This window comes from Thermobia domestica, chromosome 2 (assembly GCF_964235325.1).
Source record: "Thermobia domestica chromosome 2, izTheDome1.hap1.1, whole genome shotgun sequence".
NCBI classification, from domain to species: Eukaryota; Metazoa; Arthropoda; class Insecta; order Zygentoma; family Lepismatidae; genus Thermobia; species Thermobia domestica.
The window spans coordinates 112,190,734-112,215,147 of NC_137455.1; the positions used below are offsets into that span (position 1 = coordinate 112,190,734).

The 24,414-nt window shown below is 36.0% G+C and overlaps 1 long non-coding RNA gene across 1 annotated transcript in view; it reads right to left on the bottom strand.

Annotated features, from left to right (window-relative positions):
• The window catches only part of LOC145674806 (uncharacterized), a 67,364-nt gene that overhangs the window by 31,684 nt on the left and 11,266 nt on the right, over positions 1 to 24,414 (bottom strand). The window lies entirely within an intron of this gene.

Sequence of the window (24,414 nt, forward strand, 5' to 3'; positions counted from 1 at the left end):
ATATTAACATAATGATACAATAGAATAACTATTAACTGATCACCATGGGATCGGACCCTGGTCGGTTAAAACACAAATCACCATTTCGTAGCATCTGAATTGTACAGTGTCTCTATAATGTTTTTATTTTCTTGTTTTTAATTTGAAAATGAAATGAAATGAAATACTTGTTTTACGTCCCGCGGGGACCCCAAGCACTGGAGGTGAACGCTCTACCACTGAGCCACCGCGCCCCTTGTTTTCAATTTGAGTTGAGTTGATTTTAGTTTAGCGTTGCGTTCAGCAGCGAGGCTATATGAGACGTGGACCTACTGATTAACGTGGAATCCGAACCACATGAGCTCCCGCCGGGAATCGAACCCAGATCTCCCACGCCAATTCTTGTTTTTAAGTTTAGGGTTTTTCAATTCAATTGATATAACTTATTAAAAGTAGAAGTTTCGATCACAAGCTGCTCCAGTGACATCACAGGCACATCATACAAACCATACTTATTTACGATATATAATATGTATCACAGGCACATTTAGGGGCTGGCTATCAGGCTCAAACCGCCCCGAAATAAATTTGTTATATGCAAAAAACATTAAAATTTGTCAGCACCCAAAAGAAAAAATATAAGCATAGCCCCCACCCCCGAAACAAAATCCTAAATACGCCACTTGTATGTATTGATTAAAAAAACAAAGTAAAAACGATTGAGCCTACAATACTGAATGGTGTACAGTACTGAATCTTATAAACACATTAACTAAACGAAAAAAAGTACGTTTAAGCTTGATATGTGGTATATTGTTATGGAGCACCGAGCACAACGAAAATTATATTTCTTCGAGGATGGGCCTTTAGGCCGACGAACGGTTAGAAGGAGGGTAGTGAAGAGAGTCCACTACATATGTATTAAAATTAACTATTAACTATTTATAGTCCACTCATTACTAGATTAAAAAATTTGAGCTTTAAGGAAAATATATACAAGCAAGAGAAATTTGCTTCGTTATTAAGAGGGATATTAACCCTTTGAGGACCATGTATATTAATGTTATTTTGAAAAAAAAAAAGTTGTTTCTTTCTTATTTTTTTTAGCATAAATATAATTTAGATTCTAGGGTATATTTAGAGACTATCCTTATATGAAATAATATTAATTATATTATTTCACAATTCTTGTACGTGGTTTCTCTTACTGATCTAGGTCAAAGTTATTTGAATTTCTGTAAAGCATATGACAGCAGTAATCACTGCTGTTACATGTTTGAACCATGCAACCAACGGGAAATTTTCATTAATGCCAATCGAATTGAATATTAAATACTACTAGTAATGCACGTTACCTATATCTCAATAAAATAGTGTTACCCACAACACGAAAAATATCTCGTCAGTTGTCAAAAACAGAGAAGTACATTTTTAAATTCCAGTCGAGATGAGAAATGTAACACTTGAGCCGAAACTAGAAATGAAACAAGATGAGATATTTCACGAGTCTAGAGAGTAACAGTAGTTCACACAAGTACGCTTTGAGTATTAGCAGTTATTTCACTGTATCAGTGTTACCTGATTCAGAGTATAGAAACTATAAATTGATAAACTAGTTACGAAATTATTACTATTAACGAAATTATTTAATGTTTTAAAAAACGTAGAAGGCAGCCTCTTTCAGCAAGAATTAATTTTTAAATGGAGTGTTTTCTTTTCTATTATTTGATTAGTTGTAGACTATTAATTCTGTTAAATTACTTCTACCTGTAAAAGGTGAATAGTTTAGTCTCTGTATTTGGATTTCATATACATACAGACGCGGATCCAAGGGTGCTATAGGGGCTATAGCCCCCCCCCTTAACGCTAAGGTATACACTGGATAAAATGGGCTTCAATCCTGCTTTACACTGGATAAAGAAGCAAACTATGGTTTATCCCCTCCCTTGATCATATCCTGGATCCGCCACTGTATACATATACTCCAAAAATTTAACTTATTAAAATCCGTTACCAGTAGTTCAATGCTGTGAATGAGTTATGTTCGTTTAGGTATGATTAAGAGACCTAAGTAACATGTATATTTCTTAGTGTTAATGTTAATTATATTGTTCAACAGTTATCCCTATATAGCATTTAAATTAGGCCCTACCTATTACTAAGGCCAAATTTCTACCAAGGCTACTTCCAAAAGTCAGATACATCAATTTACAAAAAGAGACGACACGAGAAAAGCTTTTCCGAAAATTCAGACTAGAAATAATCCTTCAAGAATCGAGACAAGACAAAAAAAAAAAAAAAGCTTACTTCTTGTCTCGTCTCGCCTCGTGGACAATATTACTCAACAATTAATGACGAAAATCGCCTCGTTCTAGATACTTCTAATTTGAGATTCCACTCTGTAAATCTTTTAGATAGGCAAATCGTGTCTTATTGCAAAATTTAAGTTGTGGGAATTTTATTATTATTATTATTATTATTATTATTTTCGAAGATTCGTCTATCTTTTAGCAGTTAAGATTGTTTTCGAAAGTAAAATTAGCTTTCCATGTCTGAAAATAAACTTTTACCAACAAGTTCGATCTTCATACTGTAAAATATAAACTGATAATCTGAACACTTTTTCTTTCCAAACACAGAAATAAATATTAGCTTGGTGCGAATGAAATAATCGCCGCATATGCGTCATTTTTAAAGACAAAGAAAAAAATATATACCTGGTTAATCAAAGTAGCCACCCTCTGCAACCCCACACTTTTTCTATCGCTTACCCAATGATTTGAATTTCATGGTGAAAGAAGTCTGCAGTCTGCGATACGAAGAAGTCCTCAACCGTACTGCAGTGCCCTAGCACTACGAAATCACATCGTTGTTGGTGTGACATGTCAGCGACCATTGTTGTCCAACATGAGGAAACCAAGTCTGTTGACCATTGCTGCATACTTGCGGATGAGTTTGCGGTGCATTTCATGGAGTTCAGTACCCTAATGTTCTGCATTAATGATTATACCTCAGCTGGGAATGACATAATGGATCATTCTCACCATAGACTTCCTGTTGATGGGGAAATGGTTTAGGAAACCGTCCTGGACGTTCATCAGGATCCAGCCATTGTCCTGACCGTTTACAATTCTCAGAGCAGATATATATTTTTAGCAGGGAGATTGGCGTGGGAGACCCGAGTTCTATTCCCGGTGGAAGCTCATATGGTTCCACGTTAATCACTGCGTCATCCTTTTAGCATGTACAATCCGCTGCAAGAATATTTTCCTGTAATCCTTATATTCAGAAAGCTGCGCACCTACAGATAGCGATTATTATTGACGAAACTCATATAGGACACGTGTGTAATACGGAACTGCTGAACGAAAGTAGTATGGTGAATGCCTAACTCGTCTCCAATGGTACGAATACTTCCGAGGCTCTGTTTCTATTGTGTTCTTGAGGACCTTATCCGAATATGATGTTGGTCGGTGACCACCAAGCTAATTTTGCAGTGTTGTGCTACCAGAATGAAACTTGACAAACCAACAGTCTATGGTGCGTTCATTCGTCATTCTTGGTCCAAGCGCAGTGTTAAGGTCCCAGTTTCAATTCGTAATGAAAAACCACTCGCAATTGTGTGTCCTGAATAGTTAACTTTCATACGACCCTGTTCAACAACGCACTACCTGTTGACTGTCTAGATATACCAAACTGTTTGTTAGAGTTCACGACGTTAGATGCGTGACCTTAGATCATCCTTAAGTTGTGCGAGTCAAGTCAGTTTTGCACCAAACATGAATACGAACATTTCATTTGCACCAATCTAATATTCTAGCAAATTATTAGCCTTTCCCATTTTGCTATGAAGAGAAAATAAATAAAATGAGTGCAGCCTCAAGTGTGTCTTATTGGAGTATTAAGTTGTCTAAGTTTACTTGTTGATATATACCAAACAAATTTCTATGAATGCAACCTGTCTAGCGTTCCAGACGCTATCATCATTTCCAAGCACGTAATTTCGAAACCGCAGAACGGAAGCCCACGATAGACAGAGGATAACTCGTGATTTGTTGAGGTATTTACGTCATCACCATGAACGTGAATTTTAGAACCGGAAACAACTTTCACTATCAGCTCATTCATATTTTCAGTTATCAATTGAATATGGACAGTAAAATAATTTTGTTCTAACATTAATTAAATAAAACAATAGAAAAAAGTTTAGTATAAATTACACTTTTAACAAGCTGTAAGCAGCGTATTCAAGTTCACGCTCCTGAGATTGATCTCATCTCCATATAAATTGATACTAATAGAATTAGGTCCTATAAGAGGAACCTTCTTTCCTCATACTTCTCCAGGAATAGAATTCGTTGAGGAATGTAATTAACAGATCTCATTCTAAATACTACGAAGAATTTGCAGTGGCGACTCTTGAAGGAAGTCACATCAGTAAAAAAAAGAAAACTTCTTTCAAATCAAGGTAAGAAAATGTACGTAATGTACTAAAATTGTTGTATACAAGAATTAGGATATTTCGTGAGTTTTCTTCTAATTTGAAAAGAGAAAATTTAATTTTTACTGATGTGACTTCCGTGAACATCCGCCTCTGGTAACGTATCTCTCTCTCTCTCTCTCTCTCTCCTTCAGTATTGTCTTCTCAATGAAGTTCATAAATGTCCAACCATTCAATTCATTTCAAGTAACTTGTAATACCTAATTGTAATACACTTTTGTGGTGTTCACATTCAACGCATCATAAATTTACGGGTTGCTCGTATCTCTCATCATTTAAAAGACATCCGTAATATTACACACTAGAGTTGCACACGAGACGAAGATTTTTTTCATTCCGTCTCGATTCTTGCCTCGGAAACGAGACGAGAAATACCTTTCTAAATTCGAGACGAGAAATTTTATGACTTTTAGGAAACAGTGAAAACTTAGATCTCAAATATTGTTTAACTCTTATATGATTCATAGTATTTAAAATTTAAAAAAAAAAAACATAAATTGATGAAGTGATTGTACGAACACAATGAATATCAGTTATCAACGTTTAAAGATACGCAGGTTATTACATAATACAGGGTGGCCCAAAAGTAGGCACACACCCCTGCACTGATCAAGTATAATATTCAGCTTATGGGTTTATTTGCTTCGGCTCTTCTGAGCTTAAGATGTAAGTAAAAAACACAGTAAGAACAAATAATTAAAAAAAAACTTAATCTAATTGATGGATAACAATAAGAAATTATATTAAATGCAAATAGCTTATCAATACGGTACTGTATATCTAGTTTTGGGTCACCCTGTATATTCCCAAAATAAATATGGCTTGAATTAATGAATCTCTCGTGCCGCGGAAGAATTCTGATAACTTCTAGATGAAATTAAGGAGAAAACGGGGTTCAATGAATATACCGGAAACTATATTGTTTAAAATTACTTTACCATATACTTATTTGACACATCACACGTTTAGGTACATTTTGAACACTCTTAGAGTAGGATTAAGATTAGAAATTAGATTTCTTGGCTTTCGGCACATATGACCATGTTAGCCTGTCACATATATGAGGGATGACCTCCTTCGGTGTTCACATTGCCCGAGGAATTGGAAAGGAAGAAAAAATGGGAAAAGGTAGTGACCATTATGTTAGGTACTATCCCGGTATTTGCCTGATATGAATGAGAAAAAACCAGGAAAAACTTCAGTCAGAATGGCTGGCCTGAAAAGGCTTTTCCGATCGAGTATCTCCACTGGGAATGGAACCCAGGACTGCTTGCAGCAAAGACAAGAGTATTAGCGACTATTAGGAGACACTTTATACATATTTTATTCACTGATAGAACAGTTCCGGACATTTTTGACATGTTAAATAATGACCACCAAATCATGTTCAAACATATTTATTTTTTGCAGTGAGAATAGCGAGTACGGGGTTCAGCAAGTTTGAACCTCATAGATGATAGCGAGCCTAAGGCCGCGCGGATCCAAGGGAGTCTCGATGAAGGAACACTGCCTTCAACTGAGTAAGAATGTGAAATATGCAGAATGTAAATTGAACACACAAAAATAATATATACATACTCGTACAACGAATGGCTATTAAGATCATTTTCTATCCTCTGTTGAAGCATTCAACTGTTAAAGAGTTTATTGGTCGATGATTTAATGGAGATCGTCTTAAATGAACACACATAATGGACTTTACAACTCAAAAGTTTTTGTTTTGCTGTGGCAATAACGGGTAAAGTTAGTACTTCTGTGATAACATCACCCAATATTTAACAGGCCTAATAAGTACAGACGTGTTCAAATTATTAAACTCATGCTTGAAAAATGCAAAATTGATGTAGGAGTCCTAATTTCAGAGTACTAGAACATTTAATTTAATGGTTAAACCACCAATATAGGATCCTTCATTTGTTTACTGTACAGTTGAAGTGGTGATATCACCGTTGAACAGCAGATGGTATTAATGAGGTGTAAGAGTGTACATCAGGGAGGGCAAAGTGGGGCGCTTGCCCCCCCTAGAGGAAATTGTACTTCAGAATATCGAAAATCCAATAGAATTTTTACATTAGTTACAGCAAAATTTGAAACTATTTCTGAAACGTCGCTTACACTTGCCCCACTTGGAAACCACAAAATGGGCGCCCTTGGTGAGGGGGTAGGGAAATTCTGAAAGTGGTATTTCAGTTGTAGATAGCTATTGTGGTTCCTATCAACATGTTATAGTCTGAAGTGTTGTGTTGCTGTCGTAAGAAGTTAACGACATTCAGAGCGTTCAACAGTTCGAATGGGCCAGTTTAAAATGATCGTGACGTTTTCGTGTGTCAATCTTTTATTCTGTGTAGTCCTGTAATTGCAGCATAATGGGAAAAGCAAAAGTCCTTTCTCCGCGTAAAATAGAAGTTAACAAAACACTTCTGGTGGAAATAAGATATGCACGGTAATACATTGCTGGTAGAGTTGGGATAGAGTTGGAATGTCCTTAATAAACCTTGAAGCATCCTACTTCAGTCATGGCCTGGGGTGTGATGTGTCTTCAGACCTGGAAGACTGTATATAGTAGAGAGGACAATGAAGCACGACCAATACCTACAAGTTCTTCAAGAAGAACTGCTTTCCCAGACTGCACTCTGGTTTAATGACGTAAAATTCATCTTCATGCATGATGCAGCCCCATGCCACCGGGCCAAAGCTGTGACAAAATTCTTCGAGGACAACGAAATTAGTGTTCTTCCGTGGTCAAGCACTAGTCCTGATATGAACCCGGTTGAAAACTTTTGGAACTTCATAAAAAAAAAAAAAAAAAGCTAGAGAAGAAGAGCATTAGAACCAAACTTCAATTAATCAAGATCAACAATTTGTGGTATCACGATGCTGAATCGAAGGCGAAATATGCTAAACTTGTACATAGGATACCGCAAAGGACAAAAGACTTAATCAAGAATAATGGATTTCATAAGAAATATTAATCTTTGCGTGAGAGATAATTTTCTTGTAAGTATTCCATTTCATTTTTTGTTTCCAATTTGGATATACACACTTTATAGTAATTATATTTGAATGTTACGTACGCATTTGTTTTATTTATATTGAAAAGCACATGCCGCACCCACTAGAAATTAGAATAGAGTTACAAAGTAGTAATTTGGACTAAGTTCGAACGTATTTTCTCACCTAATATTGTAAGAACAGTAAAATATTCAGAAACTGAATGTTGAGTCTAATAAATTAAACACGTCTTTATATAAGAGTATTGTGTACTTAACTTGAACGTTCACATTGTATCACATTCTTTTAGTATTATTTCTTGTTTCCATTTGAGTGTTTCCAGTGTTTTATTAGGATGGAGAAATGTAAACTATTTAGTGTAAATTCATACTTTATATATATTTCATTCTCAAAACAGTTTCGGCCCTTAGTTCGGAGAATGCTTCTAATCATGTGTTCGAATGAACAGGATGCAGTCGCATTCCTTGCAACTAACAAAAGCTTTATTTCTTTTTCTTTTTTCTTTTTTTTCTTTCTTTTTTTTTTTTTTTTTAATGATGAATGTTTTAACATGGACTTTCACGTATACTATATTGTTTTATGTCAAGTGTTTATGAGCAATAAGAATTGGGCATAGTAATATAAATGTCAACATAACACCAACACTGCTTGAACATGTGTTTCATTTCCGCTTCATTCTTGGTTTCATTCATTCTCAATCTATGTAAACCCAATGGAATAATAGTCAAAATGCCTTATATTTATTCTTGAAAAGAAAGCTAAAAAATGTGGATCCTAAATTTGTAAAATTATAATGTCTCATTTCCCTTTTTAATATTTTCTCATAGGCAGTGTTTCTTCCAGACATGTTTTTTTTTTTGGGGGGGGACACTGCCCCCCTACCGGAGTCTGAGAATGTCTCCCGAGAGGAGACCAAAATAATACGTCTATAATATAATAATAAATAGGATTGTAGCCATTAAAAACAATATGTGCCCCTCTGAATACTAAATGTGCCACCCAAAACATTTTTTATGAAAGAAACACTGCTCATAGATATGCTACAGAGAATTTCTCTGAATGCTATTTCAATAAAAGGTTTTGTATTTCACACCTAAATGTCCGCCTATCTCAGAAAATCTACAAATATCTACAAATATGGTTCAAAAACAGGTCACAGGTTATGAATCACAAAGCTTCTTGCAGTTGGGGTGAAATTCCATTTTAAAAATTACTTATGTAAAAGTTCGCTAATATACAACTATTCATCTTTAATTCTTTCTGCAAGCCAAAAATCGATTTGACTGATAACATGATTTGAATATGCATATATTCAAATCTTACACTCTCTTCATATATCGTTTCTCTGTTCAGTCTTCTTATTTTTCCATAATGTTCGTTAGGTTTCTGTTATTTTACCTGTATAATAGTCTATTGGACAGCTTAAGATAAATTCCTTGTGATGCAGAGAAAGGTTTTCGAATGAACACGCACAGCCCTGATTCTTACCAGTTCATTTTTGTGTCCTTCCACCAGTCGCTAATAGATGGCATTGGAGGAGACCAAAATCCGCGAAAGACTGTTACACCAATAATTGTTTTTTTTTTTTTAATACTTTACTACTATTATTTTTTTAAATTAATTTTATTATTTAAAATTTAATCATGTGAATTGTATAACTGTCTGCAAAAAAAAAAAAAAAAAAGATAAAAAGGGGCCAACTTCTAAAATATGTCTATTTTGGAATCATATTTAAAAAATATATTAAAATATGTATCATATAATATTAACAACTACTATACAGTGGATCTCCGTCCTTGGTAATTTTTATTAGCAACTAAAGAGTCGGGCACACTGTCTACATTAAAGGGAGAATCTCTACAGACAGAATCTCTATATTGTAGAAGCAACAGAAGAAATCAAAGATACTCACATCTATGGGTGCCCACATTGGGAGGAAAGAGGAGGCAATTGTCCCCCTTTGGATTTTCAAAAAGGGTTCCACTCTCCGAAATACATGTCAAAACAGATTTGCCTACACACACCAGGGGCGGATCCAGGACGGACATCTGCGGGAGGCAGGGGGTTGTAATACTGCCACTTAGAGCTACTTTTAAGAGCTCCAAACTCTAGGATGGGTTTTGTTTATATATAAAATAAGAAAAAGTTTCCTCTTCTAGGGGGGCAATAGCCCCGATCGCCCTCCCTGGATCCGCCCCTGACACACATACATTACAGTATTTAATATATTTAGTGTAGTTAATAGTTATGCAATGTGTTTTAATAACACAGCTACACGCACACAAATTAAAGTTCAGTGCACCCGGACCCGGTTATGGATTTGATGTATTATGTTATGCAAAATTCAAATTTCGAAAGCCCAATATGATCAACAGTGTCATTTCTTTTTATGGGCGAAAAACGTGTATTCTCCCTATCCACTATCGGTAAAGTTTATCGCCGATATTTTAAAAAAATCAGACGGTGGATCGTCTTGGAATTTCGAAATTTGTATTCTATGTAACAAAATACATCGAATTCATACCCTGTGATACGCCGCACAGAACTTGTATTGTGTGTGTGTGGTCTCTCTCTCTCTCTCTCTCTCTCTCTCTATGGCCTATGGAACCCGGAGGTTCAATGCCGCGTTCACAAAAGCTCTCCACTGACTTCTATCCTTAGCTAATTGGATCCAGTTTCTACTTTGTATTCCTATCTCTGCGAGATCCATCTTAATATTATCCTCCCATCTGCGCCTAGGTCTTCCTAATGGTCGTTTTCCTATGGGTCTACCAGTCAAGACTTTGAAAGCGTTTCTACTTTCTTCCATTCTAGCTACATGACCTGCCCACCTCAGCCTCCTAGCCTTGACAAGCCTCAGCCTAGTGTGTGTGTGGTTGTGTAATTATTGTTTTAAATGAATTATTGTGTACATCAAGGTGTGTGTATTCCTGACTTCGCTTTTATATCAATTATTTACCCCCGTCCCCATTTGAAAAAAAAAAGTCCTGCTGGCGTTTCTGCTCGCATCCTAGGGATAACTGTTCACAGACAAAAAAAAAAAAAAAAAACATACACATAATTAGATTTGCCGGCAATATCACGTTGTTGGCAGACAGTGAGGGAAAGATTAGAAGCAGGTCTAAACGAAATTTAGGAATTGCTTAGCAACAAGTTCAATATATGAAAGATCAAGAAGAACAAAACAAACGCAATGAGATTCGGAAGAAAACAAACAAAAATGAATATCAAAATAGGAAACCGTCTACAGAAAGAGGTGTAAGTATTCTGTTATTTACAGAGTAAAATAACAAGCGATAATAGATGCAAATAAGATGCGAAATCCAGAATAGGTAAGGCGAAGAAGGTTTGATTTTGATTTGATTTTGAGTTTAGCGTTCCATTCAGCAGCGAGGCTATATGAGACATGGACCTACAGTTTAACATGGGATCCGAACCACATGAGCTCCAGCCGGGGATCGAACCTGGGTCTCCCACAGCAAAGAGGCGTACGCTAACCGCTTAGCCACGAGGGGCCTCCAGAGCCGAAGAATGTATTCGAAGAAAAATACGCATTTCTAACTGGAAATATCGACATAGAACAGCTAGTGGATCCAGAAGGTTCGTTTGGAAGGTGGGGGGGATCACCTCCTGAAGGATAAGCGTAGGACCGAAATACAGAGTTTTATATCAAAACAGAATAAAATAGTTCAACTATAATATAAATTTTCAACACAATATAATAAATGATATACATGTACATGATTTCCTGTATTTTTGTTGGTATCTTTTATACTATAATAATCATAGTGAGATTCTAAATAGCTGAGAGAGAAAAATAGCCTTTGGAGAGGGCAGTTGACATGGATCCACTACTGCACAGAAGAGGCCGATGAAACAAAAGTATAGAGTGTGGTGTTGTATGAATGTTAGCCATGGACTCTAGTAGAAGAGAAGGAAAATCGGAGGACGGAAACCTTCCAAATGTGGTTGTATAAGAAATTAGGTGAGTGGATAAGGTATCAAAACGAAAATGTGATGGAAATGATTAAGAGAATAAAAGACAGTATACTGAAGACTAATTTGAAAATAAAGAGTCTAGGATAATTGGACAAATTAGCAAACATTGAGGAATCACGTTACTAGCTAAGGAAAAGATTGGCAAAAGGAAAGATATCCAGAGTTAGGCCAAAGCTCAAAATATACGAACTAAATAATACAATATGTAGGGAAAAAAATACATGCAAATTAAAAGTCTGGTTCAGGATAGGAAATGGCAGAAAGCTACCTCAAACCAATCGGAAGATTGCTGGCCCGAGGAGAAGATGAAGAAGAAGTTAGGTACAGTCTTGTTCAAAAAAATCCTGGACCTCACCTTTCTATAAAAGTCTACATTCTGGCAACCGTAGATAGGAAATTCAAATTCTTTGAATAAAGACCTTGCTTGACCAAAGAAAATCTATATTTGTTTGATTTAATTACATATATCGGTTAAGGTATAGAGATTTGCAAAGAGAGATGGGTAACCAATATATATGCAAGATTACCTTCTGTATCGGCAAAGTGGGCCGCGGTGACTCAGTGGTAGAGCGTTCACCTCTGGTGCTTGAGGTCCCGGGTTCGATCACAGCCCCCGCCAAGTGAACTTTGTGTGGACAAACACCGTGTGCGTGGGTTTGCTCGGGTTCTCCCGTTTCCTCCCACTTTCTTCATTCCACCATTTCATTCATTACTCCTCATCATCACCGTCTCCTTTAGCCTCACTGGCATACCCGTGGGACGTAAAACTCAAAGATTTTATTTCATGTTTTGTATCGGCAAAGCCCTCAATATTGATGGAAAGAATGACCATGTTCTATTGTATTACTAATTAATACTGGTCTAAAAATGGATTTACAAAAACTTAGTGAGAATTAATTCAAAGGGTGATAAATAAGTAATTTATGTAGTAGGCATGATCATGGGTTAACTATGAGGAGTGTAATGTAAATAAAAACATTGTATTCACGGATTTGGTCAAAAGTTTGTACACAAGTAGAGGATGTGTGTGATGGGATATCTGCATGATGTAAACATTATAATTATTATTCTTAACACTAAACAAAAACAGTGAAGAAAACGCCTTAATAATATCAGGGAATGGAGTATAATGGTCGAATTTGAAAACTGTAGTTTCGGGCAATTACCTTCGGACATGACCAGCAAAAATACAAAAGGATGTGCCATAATATGAAAATAATAATAATAATTTCTGCGTCTTGTAATGAATTAATCACCCACAGTAATGAAAGTACAAAACCTCTTCCAATCCAGCTGCCAGGAAATGTCTGATTCAGGTAATTGCGCACGTGAATCGCGAAGTACGCTGGTGTTCCATCCTACTGTATCACAACAGTGTCTTTGATACCGATGTTTATGACTCTTAAGACTGATCAAGGTAACTGTGTACAGACATTCTACCATTACTAACACTATACTGTTGAAACTAAAGGGGTACGCCCACTTCCGGACCACTCTGTACAATATATCAACTGTAAATTACATTTATGGAACTTAACGAAGATCTCCCTTTCTCTCTGATCTATGGGGACATAATTACTACCATTCACAATACATGTGACCGTTTATTGCTATGTAGGCCCTACTTGGTTGTTATCTTGAAGTTCCATTCACAATCATAAGAACTAAGTATGAGAAACATGTGTTACGATACTATACGTCGGAGGTCCTTGGTTCGATTCCATCGACGGACTTTTGGATTCACGACATCTACTTCTCTGGATTATTATTTTTTTTCTTTCTTCGGAAAGTTCAATTAAGGTATCTCATTAAGACATTTTATTTAAAGGCTAAATGTTTTATCAACACAAGGATAAATTCCTAACCCTTGATGTAAAAAGACTCAGGTACGCTAGTGTTGGACTAAGAACATCGATTTGGTTCGCTTTATAGTCTAAACTTTGAAGGAATTGTGAAATGTTTAGTCGTCAAACTGTTTTCTGCTAACATGTAAGATATTTGACGTAATTCCTGCCAATTGGTAATAATATGTAATCTTTGTACATTGGAATTACGTATATACAGAATCTCCCTCCCCAACTTCCTCTCGTCTAAAATATTCACTCTGCAAAACAACCAAGACGTAAGAAACCCAATCGATTCGTTAAAAGCCATTAGAAAGGCAATGAGAACGAAAAGTTTAGGGAACGATGGGAGTAATGCATTTATGGCACCGGAAGCTGTGTGACGCCACAGTTTGTCGTCACGAACGAACCTATTAAAAGGCTCGTTTGCTCGCAAAAACCTATTTTCTGTTTGTTGCTTTTAAAGGAAATAGGTGACGATAGACTTTACAAAGGATTTTTTAAAAACAAATTCCGTGCTTTTTTTTTTTTCTTGGTTAGTTCTTATTTTTGGGACATGTAAGTTTACAGCTTAGCCTGATCAGTAAAATAGCAGCTAAGTACTATTCATGCATTTGCACTGTTGAGATTAAAACAAATATAGCATAATATAATTCCAGCTAAAATCGCTAAGTCGCTAGTAAATCGACCTAAAATAATACGTTTTCGAATGAATACGACAACGTTTCAAAACTAAATTCTCTAACATTACAGGTCCATGAGGTATTATGACTAGTCAAACAAATTATGGCTAGTCCTCACAATGAATGTTAATGGCTATTCCTCACCATGTTGGATAAATGTCGAAAACTCTGTCCCAACGTCGGGAACAGCACCCGAGATTAAAATGCACTAACCCTTTGAGGATCCTATGGTACAATTTGTACCATACGGGTGTTTCATGGTACATGGCGTTATAACTCTCCTATTTGAGCTTTTTCGTCCGGGTTTTTGTTTGTTTGTTTTTCAAGTCAAAAGGCACTGTAGAAGAACTTACGTATGGTTTCACACCTTCCTGCGTCGAGACATAGGAGGTGATAACATCATAATTCTAAAATATATATTTTCATTTGTTAAGCCTATGTTCATTATTTTTTAGCAGGCTTATTTTTGCACGTAGAAGATTGAAATTTTTGCACAAACATTCAGTCCACCGAGTAGTATTTACCAGATTTTTTTCAGATTTCTGCGTTAAAACAGGGAAGGATCCAAAGGGGCAAAATGTTGAAAAAGGGGATATTTTTACCCAAAAAGTCCCTTTCTTCGGGATTTTCCCGCCTTAGATACATGATGGAGACACGTGAGTCATACCGTCTGAAAGGCAGTTTTATTTTGAAGAGAATGATGGGCGAAACATGACCCTAGGGTAATTAGGAATTCTCAGGGAATTTTTACAAAATATCCTTCTGTATACGGGAATATGGTACATTGTCGATATATATATTTTTTGGCGGGCTTACTTTTTGCGCCTAGAAGATTGAAATTGTGCATAAACATTCAGCCTACCTAGTAGTATTTATCAGATTTTTTTCAGATCTCTGCGTTAAAACAGGGGGTCCAGAAGGGCTAAAAGTTGAAAAAAGGGATATTTAGACCAAAAAATCCCTTTGTTCGGGATTTTCCCGTGTTAGATACATGATGGAGACACGTGAGTCATACCGGCTGAAAGGCAGTTCTATTCTGAAGAGAATGATTGGCGGATTATAGTTCTAGGGTAATTAGGGATGTGTCAGGGAATTTTATATCAAAATATACTTCTGTATAGGGGAATATGGTACATTGTCTATATATATATTTTTGGCGGGCTTGTTTTTGCACCTAGAAGATTGAAATTGTGCACAAACATTCAGTCCACCGAGTAGTATTTAACAGATTTTTTCAGATTTATGCGTTAAAACGGGGGGGGGGGGGTCCAGAAGGGCTAAAAGTTGAAAAAGGGATATTTAGACCAAAAAATCCCTTTTTCGAGAATTTTTCGCCTTAAATACATGATGGAGACATGTGAATGGTACCGCCTGAAAGGCAGTTCTATTCTGAAGAGAATGATTGGCGGATTATAGTCCTAGGGTAAATAGAGATGTCTCAGGAAATTTTTTACCTGAGATCATGATTTTTTGCGGTGGGAATTCTTGATAAAATTTCTCCCGCCCTTAGTATTCAAGATAGAAACTTGAAATTTGGCATACACATTCAGTATACCGAGTACTATTTATTGGATTTTTTAAAGATCTCTACGTTCACACAGGGCCGTTCCAGAGGGGCCCAAAGTGTGAAAAAAATCCCTCCGAAATTTTCCCTTTGACACCATTTTTACCTCTCCTGGTATATGGTATGAGCATGCAAGTGGTGCCATTTGAAAGCCAGCTCCATTCTGAAGAAAATGAGGCACGAACCATGATCCTAGGATAAATAGTGACGATGCAGTAGCTGCTTGACTGAAAGTCTAAAAAATACCCCAAAAACCCCGGATCCTGAAAGGGCTATAGGGACGCGCACAAGACGGCAGCACAAAGACTAAATGTTATCACACCAGATTAGTGTAGTGGTACAAGTTTGGTGCATATTCAGTTAAATAATAATAAACATTGTCTAACACAATTCCAATCTTTTTCTACAAATTACCCAGAAAGAAAATGAAATCTACTGTATCTAACACATTGACTGAAACCATGGATAAGTGTAGTTACGATATGCGTGACAAATTTATTATTATTATTATTATTATTATTATTATTATTATTATTATTATTATTATTATTATTATTATTATTATTATTATTATTATTTCGAATACATTTTTACTTCTGGTGTTTCAGTTATGATTTGTTGATAACTCATTTGTCTTCTTTCCGTTTTAAGTCAATTGTTATCTTACTGCGTACGAGATTACGCAATCTCCAGATGGAATACGCGACCTTAAATACATAATCTACAGTGAACCATAAAGAGAGTTAGGTATTAAGCAATTAGGTCCTTATTTTCGCATTCTCTTTACAGAATCTAAAATATAAGATGGACTTTTTAAAATTATATTTAGTTTGATAAAACCATCGCTGAGATGATTTTATTATTAAAGTCAGCAATTCTAGAATGTAGCGTCTTGATTTCAATCCCATCATTTTACACCAAACACTTTTTTGATAGTACAGTTGAGACACTTTGTCATAGCCTCATTTTGAGGCAATACTGTTCGTTTCGAAGTCGAAACGTTTTGTCACGAACGTCTATATTTTTTCTTGCACCTTCTGCACCATGTCATTTCATTCACCTAAGTACTTAGTCCGTATAACCAAGATATAGTCATTCGGAGGTTCAGCTTAGAATACATAGATTAAATGCAATTTTTGTTGGTCCTACATATTTAAAATTGGTTACATTACTGCACATAATGTTTTCCCTTTAATTGACTACTTCTTCTCTTGGGTCAATCTTTCGATTGATTTGACACAGCTTTCCAAACTTTCGTATTTTGTTACAACAAATTCATACGAAAGTACTCAGTAACAATACCGTATACTTAATAAATATGTTTTTTTTAAAAAAACTGATATAATTTTGTCGTCTCGACACGCCTCTGCACGCAATACATCCTATGCAGAAGTTTTCTAAGGGTAGTCCCATTTTCCCTTGGCTTCATTTTCATTATTTGTTTGATTTTTTAATGTGTCATAAACTATGAATTCGAGGTAACATATACATAATACAATGATTTAATTGGTAATTTTTCTGATTGTTTCTTTGAGCAAAAACTTGCAACTTAGCACTTCCATAATAGCTAGAGAGTTGTGAACTTTTGTGCAGAGGCATAAACCCGATGTAAATACAATATTTTCAAATAGTTTTCGCTGCAGCTTACCATTTTACTACGAAGTTATTAAGTTATTACATATATATTTATATTGTGTATGTCTGTTGTGTTGTACGGTTGCGAAACATAGTCGCTTACTTTGAGAGAAGAAGGCAGATTGAAATTATTTGAGAATAAAACACTGAGGCGAATATTCGGACCGAAGGGGGACGGGAATAGGGAATGGGGGAACAAGGAACTGCATAATTTATACGATTTACCAAATATCATTAGAGTTATCAAGCCTAGGATACTTAGATGGGCAGGTCGTTTAGCCAGGATGGAAGAAAGTAGAAATCGCTTTCAAAAAATTCAATGAAAACATAATTGGAAAAAGACTATTAGAATGACCTAGGCGTAGATCGGAAGATAATATTAAGATGGAATTCGCAGAAATAGAAATACAAAGTACAAACTGGATCCAATTGGATAAGAACAAAAGACAATGAAGAGCTTTTGTGAATACGACATTAAATTTCCGGCTCCATGGGCCATACAGTTAATTAGTTAGTTCTTTTGTATGTGCATAGGCTACATCAGTTTATTAAACATTATATTAGTAGGTGGCAAACACCATTTCGCGAGTAGTGCATCAATCAGTTCCGTGAGAAAGGATGGAAGCGGAAATCTGAGACGGATTCGTGTTTCCAAAACGGACCACAGAGTATTCAATTATATTCAGATCCGGAGACTGGGAGGGCTAGGAGAGATGTTCAATTTTATCCCGATGATCTTCAAATCACGTTGCAACAACAGCACTCCACCTATGTAAATGGGCGCATTATAATCCTAGAATATGGCGTCATTGCCCAGAAATAACGTCTGGACCATAGGGTGCGCTGAAAGAACGAGAACCATGGACCCTAAAATGGCGACATAATCACGAGCACTGAAGCGACTGGTAAACGTCAGCACAAGACACACTCAAAACTAGGATATTGCGGCTCATAGCATCACAAAGTCGCCACCACGGTTGGATAGAGGCAGTGCAGATCATACGCTTCTTTGGGCGTCTTCAGCATCTAAACACGGCCCATGGTTTGAAATAAGATCAACTATGACTAATCTGATCATATCACATGTTTCCAGCCATCAGCAGTCCATGTTGCATGTTTGCGGCACCATTGTTGTCGTGCTAAAGTATTATTCTCTCTTATCAGCGGTTCTACCCTTGCAATCCAACCCAATAAGTCCATGTAATATAACTCACGGCGGACTGTAATTGTCAACGCAGGCTGTAGGAGATGTTGCTTGAGTTCCTCCATCACTTACACTACAGTCCCTTGATAGTTCTGAATGATAATCCGCTTTAATACTCGGCGGGATCTGTCACTAAGGGACTTCTTCCGGCTACTGTTCCTTTCGGCAATGTAGTTCTGCCATGAACTTTGTAGGCTGTTGTCAAAAAGAACGGACACTGATCCTCGCGACACACACAAGACACTCGCCACTTTCGTTACGTTCTCACCACGCAGTTGATCGCAAACAATTTGCCCTCTTTGCAAATCAGAGAGGTCACCTATTTTACACTATCACCGTCAGCTCAGTTCACTGCACACCACCGTTCTACTGCTCTCATGTAGCACTAAATTTGTCCTAACATACTACCAGTAACAGCCTTGCATGTTTCAATTTTGTTTTCAATATTTTGATTAGGACCTGTTTGCACAAAAATCCTGAAACTATATTAACTTGAGAGTACCCCTGATGAAATTCTGTGTAAGCCGCATATACAGGTAATAACCAACAAGACACTTTGAAACTACCATGTTTGAGTTAGTCTCCTTGTTTCCCTAAAGTTAATCGATTGTTTCCAATGTGTGTTTATCATGTCCATGAGTTTGCTCCCATTTTCCATTCCACCAATTCTTACAAAATCATTCCAACAAAATCCATAATCTTTTTTTTTTTAGCCTAAAAGGAAATAATCGTAGGACGTTAAACTGAAAGATTTAATTTCATTTCATTTCCAATCTCCATCTAAATGCACTGTTTTCATTGTGTCATGTTCAGGCCACGCAAACAATAATAAGGGTTTATCTTTTAGAAACTTACATTTTAAAGTCCGCTAATAGATGATACATTGGTGTAAATATACAAAATTAAGTTTTATGACCATTACTCCATTCTCTCTGTGTGAATACTTTCTATATGCTTTTTAGTTTGTAAGTTTCGCTTTGAGATGCAGCTTTCGACACCCACTTGAAACATCCTACCAAAAAAAGATTTGTTAATATATTTCGGCCTGCTATAAAGCGAATCGTTTATAAAAAGAAATAAGATAATTAATGAAAATAAGATGAAATAGTGTACAGAGAATGTTAATACGGTAATGTTTCACGATAGCTCCCACACAGTTGCTAATTGTCTGCTTTCACTAATCCAACAACAACTCGTTCTTGAAGAGTTTAGTTTCATCCTTAAAAAAAAAAAAAAAAAAAAAAAAATGACGAAGATTTCTAACTGTGAAAGGATCTTTCTCTGCGAAAACTCTGTTTCAAGCTTTTCCTCCATCTTTTTTTAACAGCCAGTGGAAAATACGACAAATTTTAAAAAGAAAAATGTTATACGTTAAGACCATTGGTAATGTTACGGGTTTCAGTACGTTTAGCAGAGCTAGCAGTGTTAGATGAACTTCAACATTGAGGAAGCAGTGATTCTTAAACTATAATACACATATAACTAGAAGTACACTCTTGATTTCCAAGAGGTTCGTAAGCAAATGTTAGCAAAAATTTGGAAAAGGAGAATTTTTTGAAATTATGAGAAAACAACACCTTATCAGTGTTCCTTACGTATTATTTTCTCTCATATTAATGTTTAGTTTACTTTAATAGGACGTGATTTCTTTAAACTTCGTATTTTTTCTTTAATAATAATATAATTATAACAAATATTACTATTTAAAAAATCAGAAAGAGAGAATTGTTTAATTTATTAGTGATAGCTGATCCTCTTAAAATAGTGTGATTCCTTAAAACTATATTTTGGACTTGCACTTAGGAATTACGGTATCACAATTACCTCAGGTTCATGGTTTGTGTATTACTAACATACGGTTAGTAATTATGAAGAATATTGTAGAAAAATGACTTATCAAGAGAGGGACATCGAGGGGTAAAGTGTTGTCTATGAGACGAGACGAGACAAGAAATCAGCCTTTCTCGTCTCGTCTAATAGATTTGTAGAAATCTCGTCTCGTTTTGGTTCTCGAAGAGCTTTTCTCGAATCGTTTCGTAAATTTATTTATAAAACTTATGAGCTGATCAACAAAGTTATAAAGTTCGTTACTGAATTTTCTATGTCTCTGTGCGTGTGTGTGTCTCTATCTGTCTGTTATTTGCGATTTTCTTTTCAATTTTCAGCCCTCCATTCGATAAAGCATCAAAAACTATCTAAGAAAGTGATGGAACTTTTCGCGTCACTCTTACCGTTCCCGAGATAATGGCCGAAAAATGTTCCAATTTCGGGAGATTTAAGGAAGTATATTTCGGGACCGTAAATCATAGGGAGATCATATTGGGTTGACCAATACCTAAGAGGATAGTGAACATTTTGGTACCAAATAGGAACCGGTAGCCACTGGCCAACTGGCGACCGTTCCCCAGATATTCCCAACGTCTTTGGTTGCATCAAGATGAACTTTTCTCAACTTGACTTTGGCACTTGTGCCGTACGCAGACCAATTAACTTTCTTTTCAGGATGGTAACAACTATTTCGTTCCTTCTTAGGAAACTTTCTTGTTACCTCTCATGTCCCAACATTTAACCTTAAGAATCTGGTGCAACTTTTGCGCCCGTTAGGTTTTCCACCTGTCACCTAGATTTGTTTCGAGGGGCAAACCTTTCCGAGCCCTTTATAAACTGTTGTTTTGGGCTCTATCGGCACCTTGCGCCCAAGGGGTCACTCTTGGATGTCGAGCACATCATGGGAATACGCAATCGCCTAGGCACGAATGACCCAACTGGACATTATCCCTGCTCTTGGAACCCTCAAGGTCGTACTATATAGACGGAGTCCCAATATCTTAAGATCCAGAGCTGCGCGCTTGATTCCTGGTAAATCTTGCCGTCACTCTGCCCTACTTCGTAGGGAAGTCTTCCTATCTTATCCTCTAGGCTAACTTGACACTCTGTGCAATACCAGTTATTGATCAATAATTATGCGTCACGAGTTATTAACTCAATAATTATTGCGTCATTAGTTATTGACTCAATAATTATTAAGTCAATAACTAAATGACGCAATCATTATTGAATCAATAACTAATATTGGTATTGAAAAAATTCAGTCGTTTAAGTTCGTTCTTGCAATGCTTTTCGACTCTCAACTGTTTTTTTTTTCCTTTAATTTCATCTAGAAGTTACCAAAATTTTCCCATATCACGAAAGGCCAATAAAGAGTGTGATGTAACAACATTTAAATAATATTTATAATTGGAGTATATAGTGTAATAGCCTACGTACCTTTAAACGTTGATAAATGCTCTTAATTATTGTCGTAAATCACTTTATTAATTTACAGTTTCCTTACGTTCAACACTCAAACAGTGTTTGAGATCTAAGACTTAGATGAACTTAGTGTAAGACTTAGGTGAACTTAGGTGAGCCAGGAGACTCGAGAAATTTCTCGTCTCATCTCGTCTCGAATATATTAAGGTACTTCTCGTGTCGTGGACATTACTAACGGCAGTCCGTAATTTTATTTGTAAGAAGAGTTGCGCAATCATCACTTATAATGTAATTAATAGCATTTTAATAAATGTCAAATTACAACACCTGTATTTTAAATGGAATAAACAGTATGCTGAATCCAACTCTTTTAAAATCAAATTTTAAAAGAAGTATTTAAAAAAAATCTAAATTTCTGCATTGACTTCCACTTTTAAAAAATCAATTGGGCAACCAAGCATTAGCTAAAAGAAGAGGAAACTGTGTTAAGCGAAACCATACATTCCTCTAAACAAATTTGAAAATTTAGTTTTTGATTTCACAATTGTGATTTAATATATTTTAAAAACTTTCTATTAAAGATTATTTTCTTATTTTGTAAGAAAATGATATAACATTTAAATAATACAACATTAAAACTTTGTAGAAAATGTTTCAATATAATTATTAAAGATACATTTTCTTCAATATAAGAACTGTACCAAAAAATAATAATGAAAATCTTGTCATAGATAAGTATAATCCAGTAAAAGATGAAGATCCCTGGGAAAGAGCAGTAGATCTTATGCCTTTCAGCTCCATTCCCATGAAAAAACTAGGACTGTGCTAAGCGTGTTACTACGTTGGAGTAACTTCAACCTGTGGCGATGAGAATATATCAACACACACTATTTCACTATTTTACATTTTTTTAATGTATTTTACCTGCCACACTACTAAACTGATGGGTTTCCTACAATTTTAGAAATGATTCCTGAATTTTTAAAATCATATCCCTGAGAAAGAAGTGTGAGTTCAATTCTGTCTCACTCTATCAGGTAGAATTTTGCGATAGACTTGTAGCAATTGTTTGATACATATCACAATTGTACATTTAACAGTTATTCGTTTATGTATGAGAGTATACAGCATTTTGCGTAAGGAAGACAATTTTCTTTAAAATCTAATATAATAATTCCATTTTTTTTTATTTAATTATGATTAAACCTGTACATGTTTTAACATAAGTTCAAAAATTATAATGGGAAGAATAAAGCATAATGCGAATTTATTTTTTAATGCACAATTTGTTCTATCACAACTCGAACGGAGAATTTTTAATTCAAAACTTCTGACTCCGTATCTCACAAAATACGTTGTCTCCTTCCTAAAGGCTTCTTTCGTCGTTCCTACCTTTGATTTGAGTTTTCAATAAGTGGCACGCATTTATGGAGCGAATTCAATTGAATTGATTGCGTATAAAGTATGTGATTCTACTCTTATCCCATACACATATGGACCATCAGAGCTTCAAGTTTCCCCGAGCTCCTTCGATGGCTGAGACCTATGTTCAATTATTACCGGCAGCAGCTCATATGGTTTGCATTCGTCGTTAATATACATGTCCATGTGCCATATAGCCTCGCTGCTCAAAGGGACGCTAAACTCTAACTCAACTAACCAACAATTAGATCTCCCTTGTGGTTGTGTGCTTAGTGTACGTGCTTTCGGTGCGCGAGCCACGGGTTCGATGCTATGTAGGAGTTCATGCGGTTCGGATCCTATGTTAAGATGTAATTTCACATCTCATATAACACGAGTACTGAAAATGAATGCCACACAGTTATAACATGTTTATCAACATACTTCAGTATTAGGCTTAGAATTAGGTTTCTGGGCTCTCAGCATCTATGGCCATGTTAGCCCGTCACGTATGAGGGATGATGCCCCTCGGTGATCACACTATCCGAGGAAAGGGAAGGAAGAAAGTATTGGGGAAGGAAGGAAGCGGCCTGGAATCTGTATGTTCAGTACCATCCCGGCATTTGCCTGGTGTGAATGAGAAAACCTCACTCAGAATAACTGACCTAAAAAGGCTTTTACATTTTTTCGACCGACTATCCCCATTGGAAACCGAATTCGGGACCGCTTGCACCAAAGACGAGCACGTTAACGACTACGCTAATCAAGGCCACTCCACATATTTTTTTAAAAAAAGAGAGAGAGAAATTTAAAAAATCCCAGATTACCAAGGTTCTGAGTGATATATATCAGGGATGGTCAAATCTGGATTTTTAATATGAGGATTCCTGATAGTAAAATCGCAGAAATCCAGATTTCGAATAAAATCTGGATATCGGAGGAGTTCTGATTTCGGATAAAATCCGGATATCGGATAAAATTCGGATTTTGAAAAACAATGTTATTTTGTACGCAATTCACATGTAAATCCATAGTTACTCTTCAATATAGATGAACGAGAGGTTTGGAAATTTTAAGTAATTACTTATCATATTTAAGATTCTTACGTGTCTGATTCTGCATGGGTCTTTCTATTTAAAATCTCCTAATTTCAAGCGTGGAGGATATTACATACAGTTTACGGTGCACCATTTCATGCAGTTTTCTGAAATTCTCATTGGAGACTCAACCAAATACATGTCAGTTGATTAATTGTTGTTGATTTTTTCTCATATGAAGACCCTAATAGGAGATTTTCTCCATCGTACTCTCTTCTATATCTTCTTTCTTCATGACTCTTT